The following is a 19480-nucleotide window of genomic DNA, read 5'->3' as shown; positions in this document are numbered from 1 at the left end:
TCAAAGTGATGCACAGAGACTCATGGATGCAGCGTTTCTTCAAACAAGTGATTTATTGCCATCTTTGTCCACGGCCAATCTCCCGGAGGGAATGGACTCTCTCGAAGAGGGAGGGCAGTCACCGTCCAGGTGGTAACGGGAGTCTCTGTCACAAGCCTTCTTGCAACAGCCTCTTCAGCTGCATCGGCTCAGACTCCCCAGAGTGTGCTTTTGCTCTGGAGGAAAGGTGTGTTCAGCAGTTCCCGCTGCCAACTGAGCAGTGTCTTCTCCATATGCTGCGTGCTCGGTTCTGCGGCACCAGCCTCCCGGGGAGCGTCTAGGATGGGTAGACTCTCCACCCGGCCCCCAGTGAGCACACCGAGGCACATCAGCAGTGCCTCTTGCTTGGTCCTTGCACAGCCGGAGCTGCCAGCAAGAATGTCTGAGCCCCTGTGAAATGCCTTCCCGGCCGCAGCCAGTGCGAGGGGAAAGCAGGGCGAAACTCGTCTTTGTCGCCACCATCGTCATCACCGTCTGCTGCGCTGGGGACACCATTGAGAGGAGAACGCTGCTGCTCTTGGCAGAGGGCTGCTGCGCACGGGGTTTTCCCTTTCCTTCCTGTGTCCAGCCTTCTCCCCTCTTTTTCCCTGGGGTACGAGGTGGTTGTGTGCCATCAGCTGTGAGCCGCGCAAACATAGCTCTGTGCATGAAGACCTCTTTCATTGTCCATAGAACAGCAGCCTCGTGAGCCTATCTTGCAGCTCATCGAACTCACGCAGTGCCTCAGCGTGGGCAGCAGGATCCTGTGCCAGGTGCTGGAAGAGGTTGAGTGGCTCGGCCGTTTGGAAGGCTGGGGCAAGGTGATCTCCTCGGGCACGGTCTCATTGCCAAAGAAGAAGTGATCAAGGCGTTTCTCCTCCAGGCAGCAGCGCAGGTACTGCATGATATCCTGCAGCCGCGGCAGGAAATCCCTCCTGCGCCAGCTTGACAGGGGTATGGAGGTCAGGAGGTGCATCACAACTGTCTTCAATATATAGGTGGAAAAGCCTGTGCCCACCAGGATGCGGGCGCAGATATGCAGGCATTTGAGGTGGCAGCTGTCATGTGGGGCTTGCCTGGCGATATGCCTGAAGAACTTCACCTCTGCCACAGCGTAGCTCTCTGGCCATGTCGTGCTTGGGGTGAAGATGGCCTCCGTAGTCTGGCTGCTCAGGAAGATGTCCGAGTCACCTTGCTGCACCCCAACCATCATCTCAATGGTGAGGCTCTCCGTGTGGCCTTTTGTCACCTGGAATTTGCAGGAGCGGCTGGAGGGCAGCACTTTTAAACAGCATTGGCACGACAGTGGCAAAATCACCCATGCTGCTTTCACCAATTGATGGAACTAGCGGGCAGTTTTTGCCCATCTAGGTAGGATTCAGTGCAGAGGGTGCGTAGGAGGCTGGGGTCCTGATTCCTCCTCCGCTGCTCCTCGGGGTGGTGGAGAAAGCACAGCATCTGTCCTGCCAGCCACTCCCTCATGCAGATGCATACCAGCTCTACACCCATGGAGAAGGTCCTTGCCAGCATCTCCCCTGCAGTGCCCAGCTCCAGGTGGAAGGCATGCCCACGGGGGGGCTTGAGGGGCACAAGCAGGCGGTAGACAATGTCTTTCTCACGGGGACTCCAGCATTCAAAGGCGCTGCCCACCCCAATGGCTGATTGCAGCACTGGGAAGAAACTCTTTGACAAGAGCTGTTGAAGGCAAGGATGAAGTTGCCCATGAGCTCCTCTGCCAGCTGCCTCTCTTTGGCCATGTTCTGAACTGGCCACTGTATGTGCTCCTCCAAAAACCTTCCCACGTCATTTGCATCATCATTGTCATTATCTTCTTCCTCCTCCGCCTCCACCGGCTCCCTGTCGCTGCTGGAGCTTTCCTCGTCGCTGCTGATGTCTGGCTCATGTCTCTTTTTCCTGAGCCACCAGCAGAACCCAAAGAGCAGGACCAGGACTCCAGCAATGGCCCAGAATTGCCACTGCTGCAAGGCAGCAAAGAGCAGGGCTTCCCAGGCAAAGCCGCTCTGCTCCTGGCTACTCAGCTCCTGGCTCCTCAGCTCCTGGCTCCTTTGCTCCAGCTCCTGCAGCAGCCGAGTCATCTCCTGGCTCAGCTGCTCCGCACGCTGCTGCATGCGCTCGCGTGTGGCCTCATCCAGCTCATCACCGACCATCTGCGGGTACTGGAGGAGGCTTTGCACAATGAGTGCGAAGAATTCTGTGACAGCCATGGCCTGCAGGAGGAGGGAGAGAAGGGGTTCAGTGGGGCTGGGAGGGAGGGAGCTGGGGGGGGGGACGGGGACAGGGACGGGAGTCACAGGGATCTAGGGGAAGGTAGGAGAGGGGGCAAGGCATCTGGGAGGCAGCAAGGCCTGCTCTCAGCCCCGGCGGTGGCGGCGGCACAGCGCCCTGCTGCAGGAGCTCCCACGAGCGTGGTGAGAACCCACCCCCCTGGGGCTCCGCGTTCCTGCCCACGCCCTCCTCCAGCTCAGCCTCCCCCCGCGTGCGCACTCACCGCTGGCCCAGGCCGGACTGGGGCAGCGCTGCCTGCTGGCGCCCCTTATAACCACCCCCATTGTGACTCGTGCCCTGTGCTGTCACAGGCACCAGAGCGCATCACAGGCACGCCCGCCAGCCAGCCCCAGCCTTTGGCCCTACCCCGGCTCAGCGACTCACAGCTGCCCCAGGCAGCCGAAGCCCCGACACCCACAAAGTGCAGACCCACCCGGCAGGACGTGGCTCCCAGGGGCTCCCTTTACAAAGCAGACAGAAGCCTCCCAAGCCCTTACCAAACATAAAATCGGGTGACGTAACCCGTGGATGCTTTGTTCCTTGAGATGCCATCCTGTGAGATGGGATCGGCTCCCTCGGTGCTGACCTCTGTGCTTGTGGACATGGGTGTGCTCTTGGTGCCTTCGTGACACCGATGGGGGGTGGTGGTGTATATCCTGGTGGTGGGGTGGGACCTGCCCATGGCAGGACCTCTGCTCCTGCTGTGCCACTGCGAGAGGACATTGCTTCCAAAGAGACATTTCCCAGGGTGATGAGGGGGTGCGGGTGGAGATTTCCCAGTGGGCAACTCATCCTGCTGATAGAGCAGCGTCTTCTCCATGTCCAGCATGTTCAGCTCTGCGGTACCAAGTCCCTGGGGAGTGTCTGGGACAGGCAGATTCTCTACCCGGAGCCCAGTGAACAAGCCTCTTGCTTGGTCCCTGCCCAGACGGAGCTGCCAGGGAGTTTCTCGGCCCTTGTGAAATCAGCACCATGGCCATGGCAGTGCGAGGGGAAAGCAGGCAAAAATCATCTTCGTAGCCACTGTGGTCTGCACCGGCTGCTGCGCTGGGGAGACCATTGAGAGGAGGATGGTGCCGCTCTCGGCAGAGGGCTGCTGTGCAGGGATTTCCCTTTCCTTTCTGTGTCCCACGTTCTCCCCTCTTTTTCCCTGGGGTATGGGGTCAGGTGAATGCCATCAGCTCCCAACAAACCTGGCTTCTCAAAGGTAGAGCCATGACCAGAGAAGCCAAAACCTTGAGTACCAGCTACGCAGCCAGGCATTCAGTGCTCAGTTTGTCTGCTCCTTCCCGAACCCCTTCCTCCTCCTGGCGGGATAGAGGAGAACACCGCCTGTGCTCCTGATCCTTTTAGCATTGCTCCGAGGGACACGCGGCCTCTTTTGCTGCTTCTAAGTTGCCTCGTCACAGTATTGTTTGACCCTACTTTGCGTAGCAGGACTGGATGATATCCTGTACCATTCAGCAGGCTTGGCAGCCTCTCAGTGGCGTCAGGAATGTGAGCTGCTGGTGGGCAGCAAACTTCTCTAGACAAATTGTCTGGATGGCAAACAGGTGCTTCAGTGCCCCTCAGTAAGGAATCTCCAGTTGCTAATAGCTTACGCGCTTTCCTGGTGGCACTGGTTCTAATGCGGGCGGGTGGGTGGCTCACCTTTGCCTGCTTGACTTTTCCGGGATCCTGTCCCTTACTCACGTGCTCTGAATTCTCCAATCCCAGACTATCATGCCTGCTTCCTAGCCCCTGGAACACCTCTGTGAAACCCTCCCCGTATCTGGCATCATTGATAAGTAACTGTAGCAAGACCAACTCAGGGTCGTTTAGATCAAGAAGGAAGCAGGGGGATGGTGACGCCGCAGATTTATAGCTGCTTTGCAAAATAGTACTACGCGTGTGTTAAGTAGCGATTGGTCAAATCCTGTTGTACCTGGTCGCCCAGGAAAGGTATAAGAACCTCGTGTAAAACCTCGTTCGGGGTGCCCCAATTTGAATGGGACACCTCATGCGCACGAATAAAGAATTGGTGCTGCACGGGGTTTTCCCTTTCCTTCCTGTGTCCCGCCTACTCCCCTCTTTTCCCTGGGGTATGAGGTGGTCGTGTGCCATCAGCTGTGAGCCGCGCAAACACAGCTCTGTGCATGAAGACCTCTTTCATTGTCCATAGAACAGCAGCCTCGTGAGCCTATCTTGCAGCTCATCGAACTCACGCAGTGCCTCAGCGTGGGCAGCAGGATCCTGTGCCAGGTGCTGGAAGAGGTTGAGTGGCTCGGCCGTTTGGAAGGCTGGGGCAAGGTGATCTCCTCGGGCACGGTCTCATTGCCAAAGAAGAAGTGATCAAGGCGTCTCTCCTCCAGGCAGCAGCGCAGGTACCGCATGATATCCTGCAGCCGCGGCGGGAAATCCCTCCTGCGCCAGCCTGACAGGGGTATGGAGGTCAGGAGGTGCATCACAACTGTCTTCAAAGTATAGGTGGAAAAGCCTGTGCCCACCAGGATGCGGGCGCAGATCTGCAGGCATTTGAGGTGGCAGCTGTCATGCGGGGCGTGCCTGGTGATATGCCTGAAGAACTACTGCCACAGCGTAGCTCTCTGGCCGCATTGTTCTTGGGGTGAAGATGGCCTCCGTAGTCTGGCTTCTCCAGAAGATGTCCAAGTCGCATTTCTGCACCCCAATCTTCACCTCAATGAAGAGGCTATACTTGCTGCCTTTTGTCACCTGGAGTTTGGAGGAGTGGCTGGACGGCAGCACTGTTATATGGCATTTGGACAACAGAGTCAAAACCACCCATGCTGCTTCAGAGGCATGAGCAGGCAATAGTTGATGTCTGACCTGGCCACTGTATGTGGTCCTTCCCTGAGGCTCATGTTAAAGATGCGATTAGAAATGTTCCCAGTCTGGTATGGCCCTCAGTTTATTATCTGTTATTGTTTTTTTATGTAGGCAGCGATGAAGTTGCAATAAGAAGACCAAGGGTGATCAAAAGAGACTTCAGAGCCTTGGGACGAATGGTTAAGGGATCAGGAGCACAAGCAGGGTTTTACTTTGTGCTTAAGTAGTGTTTTCCTCTGTGCCTTCAGTTGCAGGGAATGAAGAGGGAAGAAACAAGAAGACCCAGCTGATCAATACCTGGCTCTGTGACTGGTGTCACCAGCAGAATTTTGGGGTTTTTGATCACAGGTCAGTCTCCATGACACTTGGCCAGCTAGTGACAGATGGGGTTCACCTTTCTCAAAGCGGGAAATGGTTGAGAGCCTCTCTGTAAAGATTCAGAGAAAAGCTAATAAAGCAGATGTTCTTGCAGGACTCTACTATAGATCACCCAGCCAGGATGACAGCACCGATGTATTACTCTCTAAGGAATCAAGGGAAATTTCTAGATCAGTCACCCTAGATTGTCCTTATGGGCGACTTCAATGTCCCAGCTGCGAACTGGGACTGTCATAGAGCAGACACGAACAGGCCCAGGAAATTCCTGAAGGCCACGTTGATGATAACGTTTTGATATGGGTACTAAGGGAGCCGACTAGGAAAGACGCCCTCCTAGATTTGTTGTTTGTGAACAGAGAGGGACTCGTGGGCAAAGTGGTGATTGGTGGCATTCTTGGTCACAGTGACCACGAAATAGCTGAGTTTCCAGTTGTTGGCAACAGGAGGAAAACTGCCAGCAAAACTTCGAGCCTGGCTGTGGGGACAGCAGACTTCAGGCTGCTCAAGGAACTAGTTAGTAAGGTCCCCTGGGCCTCTTCGTTAGAGGGTATTGGGGTCCTTTAGTGCTGGTCACTTTTTAAGAGCCATCTCTTAAGAGTGCCGGACCAGGCAATTACAAAGTGTTGGAAGTCAAGCAAGCAGTGCAGAAGGCTGTTTTTGCTGAGCAGGGATCTTCTTCTAGAACATAGGTGCAGAAGGAAAAGTGTATAGCCACTGGAAGCAAGGGCAGGCAACACGGGAGGACTACAGAGATGCTGTTCGCCACTGTAGGGAGAAATTCATGCGGCCAAAGCTTGATTAGAGTTCAAGCTGTCTAGCACTGTGAAGGACAACAAAAATGGCTTTTTTAAATATGTTAACAGCAAAAGGAGGATCAGAGATAACATTGGTCCCTTACTTGATGAGGTTGGTCACGTCACAAATAGGGATGTAGACAAAGCAGAGAAGTTTAACGCCTTCTTGGCTTCTGTCTTTAACACCAATGATGGGCCCTGGGACCCCCGGAGCCTTGTGTTGGAAGATCGTGACTGGGGGGATGATGAGCTCCCAGCTGACTCTGAACTTGTTTGAGACTTGCTGCTCCAGCTGAATGCGAAAAAATCTATGCAGCCTGACGGGATTCATACCAGGGTACTGAAAGAGCTGGCCAATGTTATCGCAGGACCTTTCTCGATTATTTTTCAGCAGTCTGGGGAGTCTGGAGAGGTTGCAGTTGACTGGAAGCTGGTAAATGTTGTCCCAATTTTCAAGAATGGAAAGAAGGAAGACCCTGGTAATTACAGGCCTGTCAGTCTCACTTCAGTGCCTGGTAAAATTACGGAGAAGGTTATTCTGGGAGTTACTGAAAAACACTTGAGAGACAATGCAGTCATTGGTCATAGCCAACATGGGTTCACGAGGGGAAAGTTCTGCTTAACTGACTTAATTTCCTTTTATGACAAGGTCACCCATTTAATTGACCAAGGGAAGCCAGTAAATGTGGGGTTTTTTGGATTTTAGCAAAGCTTTTGGTACTGTCTCTCCCAGTATCCTTCCGGACAAAATGTCCAGCACACAGCTAGACAAGTCCATAATATGTTGGGTGAGCAACTGGCTGATGGGTTGGGCTCAAAGAGTTATGGTAAATGGGGTTACATGAGGCTGGTGACCAGTCACCAGTGGGGTCCCACAGGGCTTGATTTTAGGGCCAGCGCTCTTTAATGTTTTTATAAATGATCTGGGTGCAGCAATCGAATGTACATTAATTAAGTTTGCTGATGATACTGAACTAGGAGGAGCTGTGGACTCCCTCAAGGGTAGAGAGGCCTTACAGAGAGATCTGGATAGACTAGAGAGCTGGGCAATCACCAGCCGTATGAAATGTAACAAGAGCAAGTGCGCGATTCTCCACCTGGAATGGGGTAATCAAATCGGGGGATGAGAGGCTGGAGAGCAGCGCTGCAGAATGAGATCTGGGGGTTTGGATTGAATGCAAATTTAATAGGAGTCAACAGCGTGCCCTGGCAGCCCAAAGGGCCAACTGGGTCCTGGGCTGCATCGAGCACAGCATAGCTAGCTGGTTGAGGGAGGAGATTGTCCCACTCGACACTGCACTGGTGCAGCCCCACCTCGAGTACTGTGTGCAGTTTTGGGCGCCTCAATGTAAGAAGGACATCAGACTATTAGAGTGTGTCTAGGTGTCTAGAGGAGGGCGACCAAGATGGTGAAAGGCCTCGAGGGTAAGGCTTAGGAGGAGCAGCTGAGGTCGCTTGGCTTGATCAGCTTGGAGAAGAGAAGGCTGAGGGGTGACCTCATCGCAGTCTACAACTTCCCCAAGGCGGGCAGCAGAGAGGCAGGTGCTGATCTCCTCTCTCTGGTGACCAGCGACAGGACACGAGGAAATAGAATAATGCTGTGTCAGGGGAAATTCAGACTGGGCCTTAGGAAAAGGTTCTTCCCTAAGAGGGTGGTTGGTCACTGGAACAGGCTCCCCAGGGAAGCGGTCATGGCACTAAGCCTGTCAGAGTTCAAGGAGCCTCTGGATGATGCTCTTAGTCATATGATATAGTTTTAGATAGTCCTGCAAGGAGCAGGGACTCAGACTCAATGATGCTTATGGGTCCCATCCAACTTGAGATATTCTATGATTCTATGATTCTATGATAACAAACTGAGGGACATAAAAGGCTAGGAAATTTCATGGTAACCTGAGCCGCAGGGAGGCAGGCGGCTTCCTAAAAAGGTAGGTCTGCTCAGCAGACCAGAGGAGTAGTGAATGAATTCTTTATTTTGCTTGGCCTGGGCATGTAGCTCTTGCTTTACGTACTAAACTGTCCTCTCTCAACCCACACGTTTTCCCACTTTTATGCTTCAGAGTCTCTCCTCCATCCCACGGGGGGAAAGGGACTGAGTAGCTGTGTGATGCCAAGCTGCCTACTGGCATTAACCCACAACACCTGGGAAGCCAAAGCCCAGGGAATCATTGAAACCAGAGCCCACTGCATCAGCTCTTCTGCAAAATGCTCGCTGACTCTGCCGCAGCTGAGCTGTCAGCACCCTATGCCCGCGTTCGCCATCAAAGTGATGCACAGAGACTCATGGATGCAGCGTTTCTTCAAACAAGTGATTTATTGCCATCTTTGTCCACGGCCAGTCTCCCGGAGGGAACGGACTCTCTCGAAGAGGGAGGGCAGTCACCGTCCAGGTGGTAACGGAGTCTCTGTTGCAAGGCTCCTTGCAATGGCCCCTTCAGCTGCATCGGGTCCCACTCCCCAGAGTGTGCTTCTGCTGTGGAGGAAAGATGCGGCAGCAATTCCCACTGCCGCATGAGCAGCGTGTTCTCTGTGTCCAGCCTGCTCAGTTCTGCAGCACGAGCTCCCCGGGGAGTGTCCTCAGGCCTGGCCCTGTGCTTGGAGAACTGCTCGTCTGGCACAGCACAGCTCTCTGGCCACGTCCTGCTGCTGGTAACACTGGCCTCTACCTACTCGATGCTCAGGAAGGTGTCTGAGCCATCTTGCTGCACCCCAAACATCACCTCAATCAGGAGGGTAGTATCGTCCGTGTTTGTCAGCCGGAGCTTGCCTGAGCGCCTGGAAGGTAGCACTGTTAGACGGCAGTGTTGCGACAGAGGCAAAGCCACCCAGGCTGCTTTTACCAATATCTGGAACCAGAGGGTGGTTTTCTCCATGTCTAGGTAGGGGCCGGTGCAGAGGGTGTCTAGGAGGCTGGCGCCCTGATTCCTCCTCAGCTCCTCCTCGGGGTGGTGGAGGAAGCACAGCATGTCCTCCACCAGCTGCTCCCTCGTGCAGGTGCACTCGAGCTCCACGCGGAGACTGGCATGCCTCGCTGGCATCTCCTCCATGGTGCCCAGTTCCAGGTGGAAGGTGTGCCCACGGGGGGGCTTCAGGGGCACAAGCAGGCAGAAGACAGCATCATGCTTATGAGGACTCCAACTTTCTAAGGCACTGCCCACCCCAATGGCTGGCTTCAGTTGCGGCATGAAAGTATTCCTGGAAAGCTTTCGGCAGATGCGGAGAAGTTCATCCACCAGCTCCTCCACCATCACGAACGATTCTGGCAGGTCCAGGAGGCGACTGGACAAAACTCTGCCCACATGCAGTGCAACACTGGGTTTTACTGCCTGCTCCTTATTATGTGCCTTCTTTCTGGAGCTGCCCTCCTTGCGGCTGCTGGCTGGCTGACGGCTCCCTTTCCTGAGCCACCAGCAGAGCCCAAAGAGCAGGACCAGGACTCCAGCAACGGCCCAGAATTGCCACTGCTGCAAGGCAGCAAAGAGCAGGGCTCCCCAGGCAAAGGCGCTCTGCTCCTGGCTCCTCTGCTCCAGCTCCTGCAGCAGCCGAGTCATCTCCTGGCTCAGCTGCTCCGCACACTGCTGCATGCACTCGCGCGTGGCCTCATCCAGCTCATCCCTGACCATCTGCGGGTACTGGAGGAGGCTTTGCACAATGAGTGCGAGGAATATTGCGACAGCCATGGCCTGCAGGAGGAGGGAGAGAAGGGGTTCAGTGGGGCTGGGAGGGAGGGAGCTGCTGGTGGTGGGGGGGCAGAGATGAGAGCCGCAGGGATCTGGGGACATGTAGGAGAGGGGGCGAGGCATCGTGGGAGGCAGGAAGGCCTGCTGTCAGCCCCGGCGGCGGCAGCAGCACAGTGCCCTGCCCAAGGCGCTCCCACGAGTGTCTGGGCCCTCGAGGCAGGGTGAGAACCCACCCCCCTGGGGCTCCGCGTTCCTGCCCACGCCCTCCTCCAGCTCAGCCTCCCCCCGCGTGCGCACTCACCGCTGGCCCAGGCCGGACTGGGGCAGCGCTGCCTGCTGGCGCCCCTTATAACCACCCCCATTGTGACTCCTGCCCTGTGCTGTCACAGGCGCCAGAGCGCATCACAGGCACGCCCGCCAGCCAGCCCCAGCCTTTGGCCCTACCCCGGCTCAGCGACTCACAGCTGCCCCAGGCAGCCGAAGCCCCGACACCCACAAAGTGCAGACCCACCCGGCAGGACGTGGCTCCCAGGGGCTCCCTTTACAAAGCAGACAGAAGCCTCCCAAGCCCTTACCAAACATAAAATCGGGTGACGTAACCCGTGGATGCTTGTTCCTTGAGATGCCATCCTGTGAGATGGGATCGGCTCCCTTGGTGCTGACCTCTGTGCTTGTGGACATGGGTGTGCTCTTGGTGCCTTCGTGACACCGATGGTGGGTGGTGGTGTATATCCTGGTGGTGGGGTGGGACCTGCCCATGGCAGGACCTCTGCTCCTGCTGTGCCACTGCGAGAGGACATTGCTTCCAAAGAGACATTTCCCAAGGGTGATGAGGGGGTGCGGGTGGAGATTTCCCAGGGGGAAACTCGCTCTGCCGATAGAGCAGCGTCTTCTCCATGTCCAGCATGTTCAGCTCTGCGGTACCAAGTCCCTGGGGAGTGTCTGGGACAGGCAGATTCTCTACCCGGAACCCAGTGAACAAGCCTCTTGCTTGGTCCCTGCCCAGACGGAGCTGCCAGGGAGTTTCCCGGCCCTTGTGAAATCAGCACCATGGCCGTGACAGTGCGAGGGGAAAGCAGGCGAAAATCATCTTCGTAGCCACTGTGGTCTTCACCGGCTGCTGCGCTGGGGAGACCATTGAGAGGAGGATGGTGCCGCTCTCGGCAGAGGGCTGCTGTGCAGGGATTTCCCTTTCCTTTCTGTGTCCCACGTTCTCCCCTCTTTTTCCCTGGGGTATGGGGTCAGGTGAATGCCATCAGCTCCCAACAAACCTGGCTTCTCAAAGGTAGAGCCATGACCAGAGAAGCCAAAACCTTGAGTACCAGCTACGCAGCCAGGCATTCAGTGCTCAGTTTGTCTGCTCCTTCCCGAACCCCTTCCTCCTCCTGGCGGGATAGAGGAGAACACCGCCTGTGCTCCTGATCCTTTTAGCATTGCTCCGAGGGACACGCGGCCTCTTTTGCTGCTTCTAAGTTGCCTCGTCACAGTATTGTTTGACCCTACTTTGCGTAGCAGGACTGGATGATATCCTGTACCATTCAGCAGGCTTGGCAGCCTCTCAGTGGCGTCAGGAATGTGAGCTGCTGGTGGGCAGCAAACTTCTCTAGACAAATTGTCTGGATGGCAAACAGGTGCTTCAGTGCCCCTCAGTAAGGAATCTCCAGTTGCTAATAGCTTACGCGCTTTCCTGGTGGCACTGGTTCTAATGCGGGCGGGTGGGTGGCTCACCTTTGCCTGCTTGACTTTTCCGGGATCCTGTCCCTTACTCACGTGCTCTGAATTCTCCAATCCCAGACTATCATGCCTGCTTCCTAGCCCCTGGAACACCTCTGTGAAACCCTCCCCGTATCTGGCATCATTGATAAGTAACTGTAGCAAGACCAACTCAGGGTCGTTTAGATCAAGAAGGAAGCAGGGGGATGGTGACGCCGCAGATTTATAGCTGCTTTGCAAAATAGTACTACGCGTGTGTTAAGTAGCGATTGGTCAAATCCTGTTGTACCTGGTCGCCCAGGAAAGGTATAAGAACCTCGTGTAAAACCTCGTTCGGGGTGCCCCAATTTGAATGGGACACCTCATGCGCACGAATAAAGAATTGGTGCTGCACGGGGTTTTCCCTTTCCTTCCTGTGTCCAGCCTTCTCCCCTCTTTTTCCCTGGGGTACGAGGTGGTCGTGTGCCATCAGCTGTGAGCCGCGCAAACACAGCTCTGTGCATGAAGACCTCTTTCATTGTCCATAGAACAGCAGCCTCGTGAGCCTATCTTGCAGCTCATCGAACTCACGCAGTGCCTCAGCGTGGGCAGCAGGATCCTGTGCCAGGTGCTGGAAGAGGTTGAGTGGCTCGGCCGTTTGGAAGGCTGGGGCAAGGTGATCTCCTCGGGCACGGTCTCATTGCCAAAGAAGAATGATCAAGGCGTTTCTCCTCCAGGCAGCCGCACAGGTACCGCATGATATCCTGCAGCCGCGGCAGGAAATCCCTCCTGCGCCAGCCTGACAGGGGTATGGAGGTCAGGAGGTGCATCACAACTGTCTTCAAAGTATAGGTGGAAAAGCCTGTGCCCACCAGGATGCGGGCGCAGTTCTGCAGGCATTTGAGGTGGCAGCTGTCATGCGGGGCGTGCCTGGTGATATGCCTGAAGAACTACTGCCACAGCGTAGCTCTCTGGCCGCATTGTTCTTGGGGTGAAGATGGCCTCCGTAGTCTGGCTTCTCCAGAAGATGTCCAAGTCGCATTTCTGCACCCCAATCTTCACCTCAATGAAGAAGCTATACTTGCTTCCTTTTGTCACCTGGAGTTTGGAGGAGTGGCTGGACGGCAGCACTGTTATATGGCATTTGGACAACAGAGTCAAAACCACCCATGCTGCTTCAGAGGCATGAGCAGGCAATAGTTGATGTCTGACCTGGCCACTGTATGTGGTCCTTCCCTGAGGCTCATGTTAAAGCTGTGATTAGAAATGTTCCCAGTCTGGTATGGCCCTCAGTTTATTATCTGTTATTGTTTTTTTATGTAGGCAGCGATGAAGTTGCAATAAGAAGACCAAGGGTGATCAAAAGAGACTTCAGAGCCTTGGGACGAATGGTTAAGGGATCAGGAGCACAAGCAGGGTTTTACTTTGTGCTTAAGTAGTGTTTTCCTCTGTGCCTTCAGTTGCAGGGAATGAAGAGGGAAGAAACAAGAAGACCCAGCTGATCAATACCTGGCTCTGTGACTGGTGTCACCAGCAGAATTTTGGGGTTTTTGATCACAGGTCAGTCTCCATGACACTTGGCCAGCTAGCGACAGATGGGGTTCACCTTTCTCAAAGCGGGAAATGGTTGAGAGCCTCTCTGTAAAGATTCAGAGAAAAGCTAATAAAGCAGATGTTCTTGCAGGACTCTACTGTAGATCACCCAGCCAGGATGACAGCACCGATGTATTACTCTCTAAGGAATCAGGGGAAATTTCTAGATCAGTCACCCTAGATTGTCCTTATGGGCGACTTCAATGTCCCAGCTGCGAACTGGGACTGTCATAGAGCAGACACGAACAGGCCCAGGAAATTCCTGAAGGCCACGTTGATGATAACGTTTTGATATGGGTACTAAGGGAGCCGACTAGGAAAGACGCCCTCCTAGATTTGTTGTTTGTGAACAGAGAGGGACTCGTGGGCAAAGTGGTGATTGGTGGCATTCTTGGTCACAGTGACCACGAAATAGCTGAGTTTCCAGTTGTTGGCAACAGGAGGAAAACTGCCAGCAAAACTTCGAGCCTGGCTGTGGGGACAGCAGACTTCAGGCTGCTCAAGGAACTAGTTAGTAAGGTCCCCTGGGCCTCTTCGTTAGAGGGTATTGGGGTCCATTAGTGCTGGTCACTTTTTAAGAGCCATCTCTTAAGAGTGCCGGACCAGGCAATTACAAAGTGTTGGAAGTCAAGCAAGCAGTGCAGAAGGCTGTTTTTGCCGAGCAGGGATCTTCTTCTAGAACATAGGTGCAGAAGGAAAAGTGTATAGCCACTGGAAGGAAGGGCAGGCAACACGGGAGGACTACAGAGATGCTGTTCGCCACTGTAGGGAGAAATTCATGCGGCCAAAGCTTGATTAGAGTTCAAGCTGTCTAGCACTGTGAAGGACAACAAAAATGGCTTTTTTAAATATGTTAACAGCAAAAGGAGGATCAGAGATAACATTGGTCCCTTACTTGATGAGGTTGGTCACGTCACAAATAGGGATGTAGACAAAGCAGAGAAGTTTAACGCCTTCTTGGCTTCTGTCTTTAACACCAATGATGGGCCCTGGGACCCCCGGAGCCTTGTGTTGGAAGATCGTGACTGGGGGGATGATGAGCTCCCAGCTGACTCTGAACTTGTTTGAGACTTGCTGCTCCAGCTGAATGCGAAAAAATCTATGCAGCCTGACGGGATTCATACCAGGGTACTGAAAGAGCTGGCCAATGTTATCGCAGGACCTTTCTCGATTATTTTTCAGCAGTCTGGGGAGTCTGGAGAGGTTGCAGTTGACTGGAAGCTGGTAAATGTTGTCCCAATTTTCAAGAATGGAAAGAAGGAAGACCCTGGTAATTACAGGCCTGTCAGTCTCACTTCAGTGCCTGGTAAAATTACGGAGAAGGTTATTCTGGGAGTTACTGAAAAACACTTGAGAGACAATGCAGTCATTGGTCATAGCCAACATGGGTTCACGAGGGGAAAGTTCTGCTTAACTGACTTAATTTCCTTTTATGACAAGGTCACCCATTTAATTGACCAAGGGAAGCCAGTAAATGTGGGGTTTTTTGGATTTTAGCAAAGCTTTTGGTACTGTCTCTCCCAGTATCCTTCCGGACAAAATGTCCAGCACACAGCTAGACAAGTCCATAATATGTTGGGTGAGCAACTGGCTGATGGGTTGGGCTCAAAGAGTTATGGTAAATGGGGTTACATGAGGCTGGTGACCAGTCACCAGTGGGGTCCCACAGGGCTTGATTTTAGGGCCAGCGCTCTTTAATGTTTTTATAAATGATCTGGGTGCAGCAATCGAATGTACATTAATTAAGTTTGCTGATGATACTGAACTAGGAGGAGCTGTGGACTCCCTCAAGGGTAGAGAGGCCTTACAGAGAGATCTGGATAGACTAGAGAGCTGGGCAATCACCAGCCGTATGAAATGTAACAAGAGCAAGTGCGCGATTCTCCACCTGGAATGGGGTAATCAAATCGGGGGATGAGAGGCTGGAGAGCAGCGCTGCAGAATGAGATCTGGGGGTTTGGGTTGAATGCAAATTTAATAGGAGTCAACAGCGTGCCCTGGCAGCCCAAAGGGCCAACTGGGTCCTGGGCTGCATCGAGCACAGCATAGCTAGCTGGTTGAGGGAGGAGATTGGGAGATTGTCCCACTCGACACTGCACTGGTGCAGCCCCACCTCGAGTACTGTGTGCAGTTTTGGGCGCCTCAATGTAAGAAGGACATCAGACTATTAGAGTGTGTCTAGGTGTCTAGAGGAGGGCGACCAAGATGGTGAAAGGCCTCGAGGGTAAGGCTTAGGAGGAGCAGCTGAGGTCGCTTGGCTTGATCAGCTTGGAGAAGAGAAGGCTGAGGGGTGACCTCATCGCAGTCTACAACTTCCCCAAGGCGGGCAGCAGAGAGGCAGGTGCTGATCTCCTCTCTCTGGTGACCAGCGACAGGACACGAGGAAATAGAATAATGCTGTGTCAGGGGAAATTCAGACTGGGCCTTAGGAAAAGGTTCTTCCCTAAGAGGGTGGTTGGTCACTGGAACAGGCTCCCCAGGGAAGCGGTCATGGCACTAAGCCTGTCAGAGTTCAAGGAGCCTCTGGATGATGCTCTTAGTCATATGATATAGTTTTAGATAGTCCTGCAAGGAGCAGGGACTCAGACTCAATGATGCTTATGGGTCCCATCCAACTTGAGATATTCTATGATTCTATGATTCTATGATAACAAACTGAGGGACATAAAAGGCTAGGAAATTTCATGGTAACCTGAGCCGCAGGGAGGCAGGCGGCTTCCTAAAAAGGTAGGTCTGCTCAGCAGACCAGAGGAGTAGTGAATGAATTCTTTATTTTGCTTGGCCTGGGCATGTAGCTCTTGCTTTACGTACTAAACTGTCCTCTCTCAACCCACACGTTTTCCCACTTTTATGCTTCAGAGTCTCTCCTCCATCCCACTGGGGGAAAGGGACTGAGTAGCTGTGTGATGCCAAGCTGCCTACTGGCATTAACCCACAACACCTGGGAAGCCAAAGCCCAGGGAATCATTGAAACCAGAGCCCACTGCATCAGCTCTTCTGCAAAATGCTCGCTGACTCTGCCGCAGCTGAGCTGTCAGCACCCTATGCCCGCGTTCGCCATCAAAGTGATGCACAGAGACTCATGGATGCAGCGTTTCTTCAAACAAGTGATTTATTGCCATCTTTGTCCACGGCCAGTCTCCCGGAGGGAACGGACTCTCTCGAAGAGGGAGGGCAGTCACCGTCCAGGTGGTAACGGAGTCTCTGTTGCAAGGCTCCTTGCAATGGCCCCTTCAGCTGCATCGGGTCCCACTCCCCAGAGTGTGCTTCTGCTGTGGAGGAAAGATGCGGCAGCAATTCCCACTGCCGCATGAGCAGCGTGTTCTCTGTGTCCAGCCTGCTCAGTTCTGCAGCACGAGCTCCCCGGGGAGTGTCCTCAGGCCTGGCCCTGTGCTTGGAGAACTGCTCGTCTGGCACAGCACAGCTCTCTGGCCACGTCCTGCTGCTGGTAACACTGGCCTCTACCTACTCGATGCTCAGGAAGGTGTCTGAGCCATCTTGCTGCACCCCAAACATCACCTCAATCAGGAGGGTAATATCGTCCGTGTTTGTCAGCCGGAGCTTGCCTGAGCGCCTGGAAGGTAGCACTGTTAGACGGCAGTGTTGCGACAGAGGCAAAGCCACCCAGGCTGCTTTTACCAATATCTGGAACCAGAGGGTGGTTTTCTCCATGTCTAGGTAGGGGCCGGTGCAGAGGGTGTCTAGGAGGCTGGCGCCCTGATTCCTCCTCAGCTCCTCCTCGGGGTGGTGGAGGAAGCACAGCATGTCCTCCACCAGCTGCTCCCTCGTGCAGGTGCACTTGAGCTCCACGCGGAGACTGGCATGCCTCGCTGGCATCTCCTCCATGGTGCCCAGTTCCAGGTGGAAGGTGTGCCCACGGGGGGGCTTCAGGGGCACAAGCAGGCAGAAGACAGCATCATGCTTATGAGGACTCCAACTTTCTAAGGCACTGCCCACCCCAATGGCTGGCTTCAGTTGCGGCATGAAAGTATTCCTGGAAAGCTTTCGGCAGATGCGGAGAAGTTCATCCACCAGCTCCTCCACCATCACGAACGATTCTGGCAGGTCCAGGAGGCGACTGGACAAAACTCTGCCCACATGCAGTGCAACACTGGGTTTTACTGCCTGCTCCTTATTATGTGCCTTCTTTCTGGAGCTGCCCTCCTTGCGGCTGCTGGCTGGCTGACGGCTCCCTTTCCTGAGCCACCAGCAGAGCCCAAAGAGCAGGACCAGGACTCCAGCAACGGCCCAGAATTGCCACTGCTGCAAGGCAGCAAAGAGCAGGGCTCCCCAGGCAAAGGCGCTCTGCTCCTGGCTCCTCTGCTCCAGCTCCTGCAGCAGCCGAGTCATCTCCTGGCTCAGCTGCTCCGCACACTGCTGCATGCACTCGCGCGTGGCCTCATCCAGCTCATCACCGACCACGTGCGGGTACTGGATGATGCTTTGCACAATGAGTGCGAGGAGATTTGCGACAGCCATGGCCTGCAGGAGGAGGGAGAGAAGGGGTTCAGTGGGGCTGGAAGGGAGGGAGCTGCTGGTGGTGGGGGGGCAGGGATGAGAGCCGCAGGGATCTGGGGACATGTAGGAGAGGGGGCGAGGCATCGTGGGAGGCAGGAAGGCCTGCTGTCAGCCCCGGCGGCGGTAGCAGCACAGTGCCCTGCCCAAGGCGCTCCCACGAGTGTCTGGGCCCTCGAGGCAGGGTGAGAACCCACCCCCCTGGGGCTCCGCGTTCCTGCCCACGCCCTCCTCCAGCTCAGCCTCCCCCCGCGTGCGCACTCACCGCTGGCCCAGGCCGGACTGGGGCAGCGCTGCCTGCTGGCGCCCCTTATAACCACCCCCATTGTGACTCGTGCCCTGTGCTGTCACAGGCGCCAGAGCGCATCACAGGCACGCCCGCCAGCCAGCCCCAGCCTTTGGCCCTACCCCGGCTCAGCGACTCACAGCTGCCCCAGGCAGCCGAAGCCCCGACACCCACAAAGTGCAGACCCACCCGGCAGGACGTGGCTCCCAGGGGCTCCCTTTACAAAGCAGACAGAAGCCTCCCAAGCCCTTACCAAACATAAAATCGGGTGACGTAACCCGTGGATGCTTGTTCCTTGAGATGCCATCCTGTGAGATGGGATCGGCTCCCTTGGTGCTGACCTCTGTGCTTGTGGACATGGGTGTGCTCTTGGGGCCTTCGTGACACCGATGGTGGGTGGTGGTGTATATCCTGGTGGTGGGGTGGGACCTGCCCATGGCAGGACCTCTGCTCCTGCTGTGCCACTGCGAGAGGACATTGCTTCCAAAGAGACATTTCCCAGGGTGATGAGGGGGTGCGGGTGGAGATTTCCCAGGGGGAAACTCGCTCTGCCGATAGAGCAGCGTCTTCTCCATGTCCAGCATGTTCAGCTCTGCGGTACCAAGTCCCTGGGGAGTGTCTGGGACAGGCAGATTCTCTACCCGGAACCCAGTGAACAAGCCTCTTGCTTGGTCCCTGCCCAGACGGAGCTGCCAGGGAGTTTCCCGGCCCTTGTGAAATCAGCACCATGGCCGTGACAGTGCGAGGGGAAAGCAGGCGAAAATCATCTTCGTAGCCACTGTGGTCTTCACCGGCTGCTGCGCTGGGGAGACCATTGAGAGGAGGATGGTGCCGCTCTCGGCAGAGGGCTGCTGTGCAGGGATTTCCCTTTCCTTTCTGTGTCCCACGTTCTCCCCTCTTTTTCCCTGGGGTATGGGGTCAGGTGAATGCCATCAGCTCCCAACAAACCTGGCTTCTCAAAGGTAGAGCCATGACCAGAGAAGCCAAAACCTTGAGTACCAGCTACGCAGCCAGGCATTCAGTGCTCAGTTTGTCTGCTCCTTCCCGAACCCCTTCCTCCTCCTGGCGGGATAGAGGAGAACACCGCCTGTGCTCCTGATCCTTTTAGCATTGCTCCGAGGGACACGCGGCCTCTTTTGCTGCTTCTAAGTTGCCTCGTCACAGTATTGTTTGACCCTACTTTGCGTAGCAGGACTGGATGATATCCTGTACCATTCAGCAGGCTTGGCAGCCTCTCAGTGGCGTCAGGAATGTGAGCTGCTGGTGGGCAGCAAACTTCTCTAGACAAATTGTCTGGATGGCAAACAGGTGCTTCAGTGCCCCTCAGTAAGGAATCTCCAGTTGCTAATAGCTTACGCGCTTTCCTGGTGGCACTGGTTCTAATGCGGGCGGGTGGGTGGCTCACCTTTGCC

At 54.9% G+C, this 19480-nt stretch overlaps 2 pseudogenes; both read right to left on the bottom strand.

The window, feature by feature from the left end:
- Positions 1-698: 698 nt before the first annotated feature.
- On the bottom strand, positions 699-2243 carry LOC132317288 (inositol 1,4,5-trisphosphate receptor-interacting protein-like 1; annotated as a pseudogene).
- Positions 2244-4452: 2209 nt separating this feature from the next.
- Positions 4453-17746, bottom strand: LOC132317287 (inositol 1,4,5-trisphosphate receptor-interacting protein-like 1; annotated as a pseudogene).
- Between the last annotated feature and the right edge of the window lie 1734 nt (positions 17747-19480).

The sequence above is a fragment of the Gavia stellata genome, chromosome 7 (genome assembly GCF_030936135.1).
Source record: "Gavia stellata isolate bGavSte3 chromosome 7, bGavSte3.hap2, whole genome shotgun sequence".
Lineage (NCBI taxonomy): Eukaryota > Metazoa > Chordata > Aves > Gaviiformes > Gaviidae > Gavia > Gavia stellata.
Note: the sequence above shows the minus strand (reverse complement) of the source record. Positions and strands in the feature narration are given on the sequence as shown.